The following is an 8,535-nucleotide window of genomic DNA, read 5'->3' as shown; positions in this document are numbered from 1 at the left end:
CTTTGATGCTCAGCTTCAGTTTGTTTCTGTTGATATAAATACCTCAAAGAGGACTTGTTCACACAAGATACCCTTTGATCTATTGAAAGTTTTACGGAATGCTTAAACATAGAAACAAAATTATTGGATATGATCACGATCTATACATTCTGGCTCTGTCTGAGGTGAACATTTGTTTTTGTTTATGTCTTTGGTACTTTAACAGAAAAAATAGAACAGAACGAAGAAAGAATTGAGAAGACACAATGGTTTTTGGTTGGTTTTTTTTTTTTTTGTTTGTTTTTTTAGTAGCTACCAACAAGTTCTGGGTTTAAATTGAAGTCCTTTGAAAAGACCTGACATTGATCTCTAGCAATCTTGAAGAGGTTTGACCTCAATGGAGGAGAGGCAGAATCTATACACGTTTGGTAAATCATACAAGAACTGAGTGATTGTTCTTGCCAAATGTTCAGCCAGCAAACTAGTTGCAGGGTGTCCACTACTGTTTCCTACTTATTACTGTTCTGTTACTGAGTTATTCCAGCAATACTGGTGTTTCATTTTTCTCCGTGGCTCAATAAACTTGAACCTTTCTTTTTGTTCATTTGAACCTGAGAAAAATCCTGAAATCTGTACATTATATTCTGCTCACTGTATACAGTAGCTGCGAGCAGGTGTGAGTTTCTCAGCATTTATTGCATTCATGCAAGCCACAAATGTGATAATAATCACAATAAGGTGCATTTCGAGGACAAGCGAGATGTTGTGCAAAGTGTCATAGAGAATAACGACCTGACTCTGCCTTCAGAATATGTTAACGTGCGCCCGCTTCGAACTGTCCTTTCCTCCCGCCTCGGGACCAGCACAGACTGTCTGTCTGATTACAGAGACACACTCCTCTCCTCTATGCAGGGGACTCAGTGCCCCACCAGCATGTTATCACACTGTCTGAGAAGTGAATCACCCTCATCTGTTTGTGTGTGTGTGTGTGTGTGTATGTGTGTGAGAGAGAGATAGAGAAGCCAGTGTGTGTTCAAAAGAAACATTGCTGTTATCTCTCAGAGGCTCCGTGAGCAGACAAAGGTGGCTGTCTTTGCTTTGCCCCGACAGCTCCCCCTTTCTCCTTATCTGTCGCCATCTCTTTCGCGAACTCTGGAAGATGCTGACTCAGTGGAACAAAGTGAAAGGTGTTGGTTAAGGTGCCTCACTCTAACTTGAAACACGGCCCTTTGTTTGAGTCAAAACTCTGCGCTCCGTATCTTGTTTTGATGAATGTCGAGCCGGCAAGTGTGCATTACAAGGATATCTGTGCTCCACGAGACTCCAGTGAGGAGGGGGAGCCATTGTGTGCTGATGTCCATCACTCGGGCTGCTGGAGAGTCGAGGTCCTCTTTCAGATGGCTTTGCTTTGCTTGTCAGCAGGTCTGGCTGTCGGCACAGCTCATGTCATGCTGAACACCCTGACCTCGTTCGCCCAATTTAGACCTTGCTGTCGAGGTGACATCCTGACACATTTTGCGACAAAGGCGCAGCTCTGACGACATGGAAACCTGACCCCAGCATTGTCTCGCAAACTTGCAGTTTTTCCTTCCTTCAGTAAAGTAAAATGCATTTTCTCTGGCGTCTTCTTTCAGAAACGCCTAGAAAATGTTTTGATGTTGCTGCATTCCCCCATTCTATCTGTGCTAATATGACAAATCACAATATGATGAGAAGGAAAAAAATTGCGGCCCTGCACTAATTCATCACCTTGCAGTCTAAAAGCTTAAAGTGTGGCGCTCTGTCCTGCATGCTGCACTAGGATGCACATGGATAGTCCTGTGATGGAGGATGTAGGAGCAACCCCCACATGCAGCCATCTCCATGATAATGTATCACACATACTTCTGGGAAGAGTTTATTGACAGGGGAGGAAGGCCGTGTGGGCGGGTCGTAAACATTTCACATTGAATATCGGGTCTGGTGGGACAGAGCAGCCTGTGTGTGACTGTGTGTGTGTGCGTGTGTGTGTGTGTACTCATCTACGAATTTGTGTTTGTGTGTCCATGTGTAAGCAATAATGTGTGAGCGGTTGTGTGAGAGACTGAGTGCGTGGGACATGTGTGGGCGTGCATGTGTGTGCGTGCGTGCGTGTGTGTGTGTGTGTGTGTGTGTGTGTGTGTGTGTGTGTGTGTGTGTGTGTGTGTGTGTGTGTGTGTGTGTGTGTGTGTGTGTGTGTGTGTGTGTGTGTGTGCGTGTGTGTGTGTGTGTGTGTGGGTGAGCAGCATTCCTATCCATCAAAGTCACCAGTGGGCCGCCCTCTGCCTCAGGAGAAAAATGAACCATGCCCGACACATTCGGCCCGCTGCAGTTGTTCTCCTGCCACCATTTCCCCCCTGATTCACCTGAAGTGACTATGAGTGGGATGGACACACCCCGACAGCCATTGCCACCCTGCATACAAAACGCTGCCGCAGGAAGCTGACACATACAGCAAAGATGCTCGCATGCCGTACATGCTGATACATACAAAAACGATCATACAGGGAGTGTCACTCTCACAGAGATCCTTTCAGGTCCCCCCCCTCGCCAAAAAAAAACACATAAAGCCTGTCAGTCACGTAAACTAAAGAGCAGTTTCCTTATATGGCACTGTGCAGGTTGAGATCTGTGAACAAATCTGAGAATGTTTTTAACGGGGGTGGAGGGTTGGGGCAATGTTGTTTTTTTTGGTTTTCCCGGAAAGCCTCATTTCTTTTGTTTTTGTTTCCAAGAAGTCTTGTTAAAAAATGACAAGTGAAGAAAACAAATATTTATTACATGTCACATCTATAGAACACATTTTGATGTTTATGCAGTGAGGACAAATTGCGATGACCAAGTGTGACAGGTTGGTCAATTGTAGTTGTACATACATGTACGCAGGTACGCCTCTATCATCCCCCGACAATGCTTTTTATTGATAATAGATCCGAGAAGCTGTTAACAAAAAAAAATGTTTTTCAGTTGAAATTTCTTAAGAATTGAGACACCAACCAGCATCCTGTTTATCGTCAGATTATATGTACCCCATGTGATCTTTGAATTGACACTCTTACTTTCACTCGCGATGCTTGAGAGTTGGCAGCCCGGCCTTAATTTCAATATTTTGGTGTGTTTATCCAGTCTGCCAGTGAAGAAGCTGTAATCACTATATGAGATTTAATTCCTCCCAGAGCATTAAATAAAAAGAAAAATCAGTAGACGAAGGATACCATGACCAGAGGCAGAGTTGATCTGCCTCCTCTCAGTAAATGTTAAATGTTACTATGCTTATAGGTTCCTCTCTGTTTCACTTGGAAACATCTATGCCAAATATGTCACTTTTTTATGTTTTACACATGCATAATACATGTATAATAGACTTGCTTAAAATGATTTGGCTTTCCTTGTGGATCTTCCAGTGTGGGAACAGATGATAAAACCACTATTTCCCAAGTGAAAATCCTTACAGTTTGTTGCTACTACACTGTTCCGAATAATTCCCACTGTTAAATAATAGTCAGGACATTTTACATTACACGCAACCCCAGCTCATTTCAAGACAATCATCAAGACTTCCCATCAGTCCAGTTCCGGTAGCAACTGTTTGTCAGAGATCAGAGGATATGAGTATTTTAATGTTTTGTATTTTATTTGTTCATCAGTAAAACTACTACATGATGCCAATCAAAACTGTACCCTGTCCTCACTCATAGTCAGCTAGAATTGGGTCCAGCAACCCTGAACAGGATAAACGTTATAGAAAATGGATGGGTGGTTGTTAATCAAAGGCTAACATATAATGTGCCACTGAACTAGTGCCTGTGATTATTTGTTAAATTTATGATGTCTATAAAGAAACTGTCTATTTTACCACTATTTCATAACAGCAGTTGTAAGGCTCATACCAATCATTTTCATTTATGAATCTCTTCTTTCTGGAGTGTGTCGTTATGTCACAAAGTACTTTCCTATTGTATGTCAAGCTGCCACGGTTCACAGTTGTCTCATCAAAACATATACGGCAGAGCCAGTTATACGGCCGCCAGTTGCTTTTGATTGATGGGACGCCTCCTACACTCACATGACGTACACATATTGACAAGTGACAAGGCAATAATAAGTATGGGCAGTATTAGGAAAGATTGTATATGCAAAGATGTGGGTAATGTTTACCGTGATGAATACAAAAACGTTACATGAATTTGTAGTTAAAACATGTTCAGATAAAAAACAATCAACATTGATCTGATGTTAAATCTTGCCTCCAAAAGCTCTTTGTAGAAGTTTATTGCACTTTTAACAAAGTAAGTTTTGCTGAAATATATTGTGTAGAATATTAAAAACGACACCGGTTTCATATTTTGGGATAAAGTTTAAAAAAAAAAAAAAAGCAGTGTGAAACTCAATGTATTGAGACAAAAAAGGAGGCAACAGAGCGTTATGAGGTGAACAGTTGATTAGGAAAGGTTTCAGTCTGGACGGGGCCTCTGGGACAGAAGAAGAAGAAGAAGAAGAAGAAGAAGAAGAAGAAGAAGAAGAAGAAGAAGAAGAAGAAGAAGAAGAAGAAGAAGAAGAAGAAGAAGAAGAAGAAGAAGAAGAAGAACAAGAAGAAGAAGAAGAAGAAGAAGAAGAAGAAGAAGAAGAAGAACAAGAAGAAGAAGAAGAAGAAGAAGAAGAAGAAGAAGAAGAAGAAGTAATGATCCAATGGGACAAGAAAAGAAAGTGTCACTTCAGCCGTAATGACTGAGTGAAACAAACATCCGGTGACTGAAATGGGCCCTTCGGCTCACTGGACACAGTCCAAACATTTCACAATTGAGCCCACAGACAGCATATTCATATGGTTTGGTATGATATGCATGCATGCACACGTGTGTGTGTGTGTGTGTGTGTGTGTGTGTGTGTGTGTGTGTGTGTGTGTGTGTGTGTGTCACAATGAGTAATATTATGTACTGTTTTGCTATTATGACACTTAGAACATATTAGTCACTGTATCCTTAATCAACACATTCCCAAGAGGAAAGTAAATTTGACGAGACATATTTTCGATAGCAAATGTGTAATCAGAAAGCTCTTCCTGTTATCCAGGAACATGATTGTTTTAATTCTGATGTCTTTATTATGTGACGTGGACAACTGTTAAACTATGTTATCATAATCTTTACATCAGCTCTGCTTTGATTATGAGACTGATTAACTGGTATTCCTTGTAATCAGGTCAGGACAGTTTTTGCCTGCCCCAGAATGATCCCGGATGCCCCTCTACCCCGCAAAAAAAATCAGTATATCTCTTTGATATTTAGACTAATGAGTGGATATAACTTTTAATTACTTTATTTTGCATTTGATATAAAGTACTTTGAAAGGAAAATTACATATCAAAATATTGCAAATACAAAATATTGCAAACACAAATCCCTACAATAGGGAGAATGTAAAATATTTGAGTTAATCTTTCTCTTCGTGAATCTGTATTTTATACTGTTAACATCAATATTAGCTTGGAAAAGCCCACATGTTAATAAGCTAACAGCGTCATAAACATTTCCATGTAAAACATTTCCTTCAGTTGTTGTTATTGTGCAGTCAGAAACTTGTTCTTAAAATTATTCTCAAAATGGAATCAAGGTCAAGCCCGGTCTTGTTCAACACACACTGTTTTAGTTACACTTCACTTCTCACTTTCAACCAATGAAAAAAAAGCAAAGTTCCAATGTCTTAACTGCTTTAAGGCTTGTCTTTTGCCGTTTTTAAATCCACCCAAAAGACTGCCCAGTATGTGCATTTGCGCCTCGTTGTAGTATTTACAAAAATAATGCAATGCCTTGTAGTAGCAGAGTAATGTGAGTCAGCATGCCACTGTGTTCTGAGCCTCCACATGATTCCTGTGAGAATATAATGTACTGCTATGGCTTTAGCCTATCACGTTTGTAACAGGACACTTTGCACCATGTTCCATATTCTGTCCAAGCGCGGTGAAACATTTGTCTTGTTCACAGTCTCTCTCGTGTCGTGACACCACGGAACTCACAGGATGGTGTTGTTGCACTCGTACTCCCGATAAAGGCCAGATCTGGACCCATCGAATGCTTGCTGCATGGCCTCATGCATGGTGTAACTTTGACACCTCCGCAAAGTAGACCTGATAATTGCTGCCTTTTACAGAGCTGGTCTGCTCACACTAAAAGGCCCACAATAGGACAGCCTGGAACTGGGTTGAATGTGCTAAATAAGCTAATGAAATCCACCCACAGGACACAAGCCGGGCACGATAAGAACCTTTATAGCTGAGAAACTCGGCCAAGCTGGGAGGGTGCTCGCTGTATCTGTTTGTTTATCTGTCTGTTTGACAGCCCACGGCGTAGCGCTAAAGGGAGTGGTGGTCCGACAAAGGTTAGGTGTCAGCGTGGAGTGTATTAAATAGAACCCTGCCGAAAGAAGGAGAGCGAGAGAGGGTGCGAGAGAGGCTGGAGGAAATAGGAGTGAGAGAATGAAGATGAGAGAGACTCAGGGCAGGAAGTGTGGGTGGCTGGGTAGGTGGTTTTGGCAAGGCAGAATGGACTTCTTGCGCATTACTTCTGGTAAAACAAAGATATGACTTTTGCAATGGTTCTACCCATTCACTGAGTAGTATCAGTTGTAAAGACTGCGCTCTTTGAGGTCAGCGTGTGTGGAGGGGACACCGATTCAGTGTACGAGCAACAGGTTATGATGTGCACCAGCACTCTCAACACTTCTGCACAGAAATAAAGCAGATAATGTAATAATAGCTGTACGTGTGTGTGTGTGTGTGTGTGTGTGTGTGTGTGTGTGTGTGTGTGTGTGTGTGTGTGTGTGTGTGTGTGTGTGTGTGTGTGTGTGTGTGTGTGTGTGTGTGTGTGTGTGTGTGTGTGTGTGTGTCTGTGTGTGTGTGTGTGTGTGTACACGGTACACAGTGGTGATGATGAATACCAGATGCAGGCATTTCCTTTGTTGGTGCAGGCAAGTTCAGAGCTTGCCAAATCGCCCTGCTCTCCTCCCACACGGTTGAAAACGTCCACAGACTCCCACACACACACACACACACACTCTACTATCCCAGCCCACTAATCCTCCTCCATCCTAGGCTTAGGGGTAGCCAAAGCTGCAGGCTAATTCAATCTTGGCTGGTGCTGCACTACTTTATATCTCACCCGTCGTCTTTGTCTTTCCACCCTTGGTCCTTAAACTCACACTCTTGCTAATTATTTTTTCTCTATATATATTTCTTCTGCACCCCCCCCCCCCCCCCCCCCCCAAAAAAAAAGATTCTGCCTTTTGAAAAGTACTTTTTGATTCTTCTATCTAGTTTTGCTTTCTCTACTTTCCTTTCGCATTAACTGTGGCAGTGCGCCTGTGCTCTGCTGTTGACATGCGGTAATCTAATCACTGATAGCGAAGGTCATTGCAGGTCACATGATCAGGCTGGCAGGTTTGTGCCGGGAGTTGATCTCATCTGTGACGTTGGTTCAGGGGAGTGCGCAGCGGCATTCTCCCCATCACATTCCTAAAATAGCCAAAAGTATCCCCACTGACGACGTCATCTATTCCTACCTCTGAGGCTCTCTTACACGCACCGCCTCATATCTTACTCCCCCCCCATTTCCACCTTCCTGTCCTCAACAGACTTTGCCACTCAACCCTTGTTTTCTTCTTACTCTGTGCGGTCTTGTTATGTTTCATCAGGATAACAGCAGTAATTCCATAAAAAAAAGAGGGTTCATTGCACTTTGTACTGATTGCTGTCCAGCAAGCATCAATCTGTCACTGTTGGATGAAAATGTAAGACTTCTTGCACAACAGCTCCCATCACTAAAATCTCCTTTAAGGCACTCCATCTAAAATATGATAACTTGAAAGCGCGAATGACTGCGCTTTTGATGAGCCGGCACTTTTCCCAACACTTGAAAAAAATACAACTTTCTAACCTTGAAATGAATGACATGCCACAGTCATTTTGGAAAAGAGGGGCATTTGGATACTGGATACTGGATACCACCAATGACGTGTAGTTAAATATTTACTGTGTATGGGCGTAAGCCTGTGCAGCAAATGTGACTCACAAAGAGAAGGCTTTGCTGACCCTCTGTATCTGTGTAACTAATGATCAAAGGTGAGGCTTCAATTTAACGCCATACAGACAGCGTTTGTTCTCCCGCGACCCACACAATGGCTATCTGGTTCCTTTTTAGAGTGTGTCGCAAACTGTCATTAGTGCTGGGAAGATTTAACCGAGGCAATGATCAACTTAACAAGTCATTCTTCTGGTTGTCTTCCTAAGAGAAAACAGATCCTATTCAACAACAAAAGATTTGTTAAGGACAACTGATAAGAGGTGAGAAAAGTCATGGATAAAAGTGGAATGGTATATATAAATAGTTTGTAGATAATTGGTAAATTGTTGGACTGTGAGCTTTAATTTTGTCGATGCCATAGTGTGGGTTTGATATTCTTGGTAAAGTTTGATTTTTATGGTCTTGCACAAAACCTTTGAATCCATTTTGGATTTTTATTTTTCCCCCAACAACATGGATT

Source organism: Blennius ocellaris (genome assembly GCF_963422515.1).
Source record: "Blennius ocellaris genome assembly, chromosome: 12".
Classification (NCBI taxonomy): Eukaryota; Metazoa; Chordata; class Actinopteri; order Blenniiformes; family Blenniidae; genus Blennius; species Blennius ocellaris.
The sequence above is the reverse complement of the archived record's forward strand: the minus strand, read 5'-3'. Positions refer to the sequence as shown.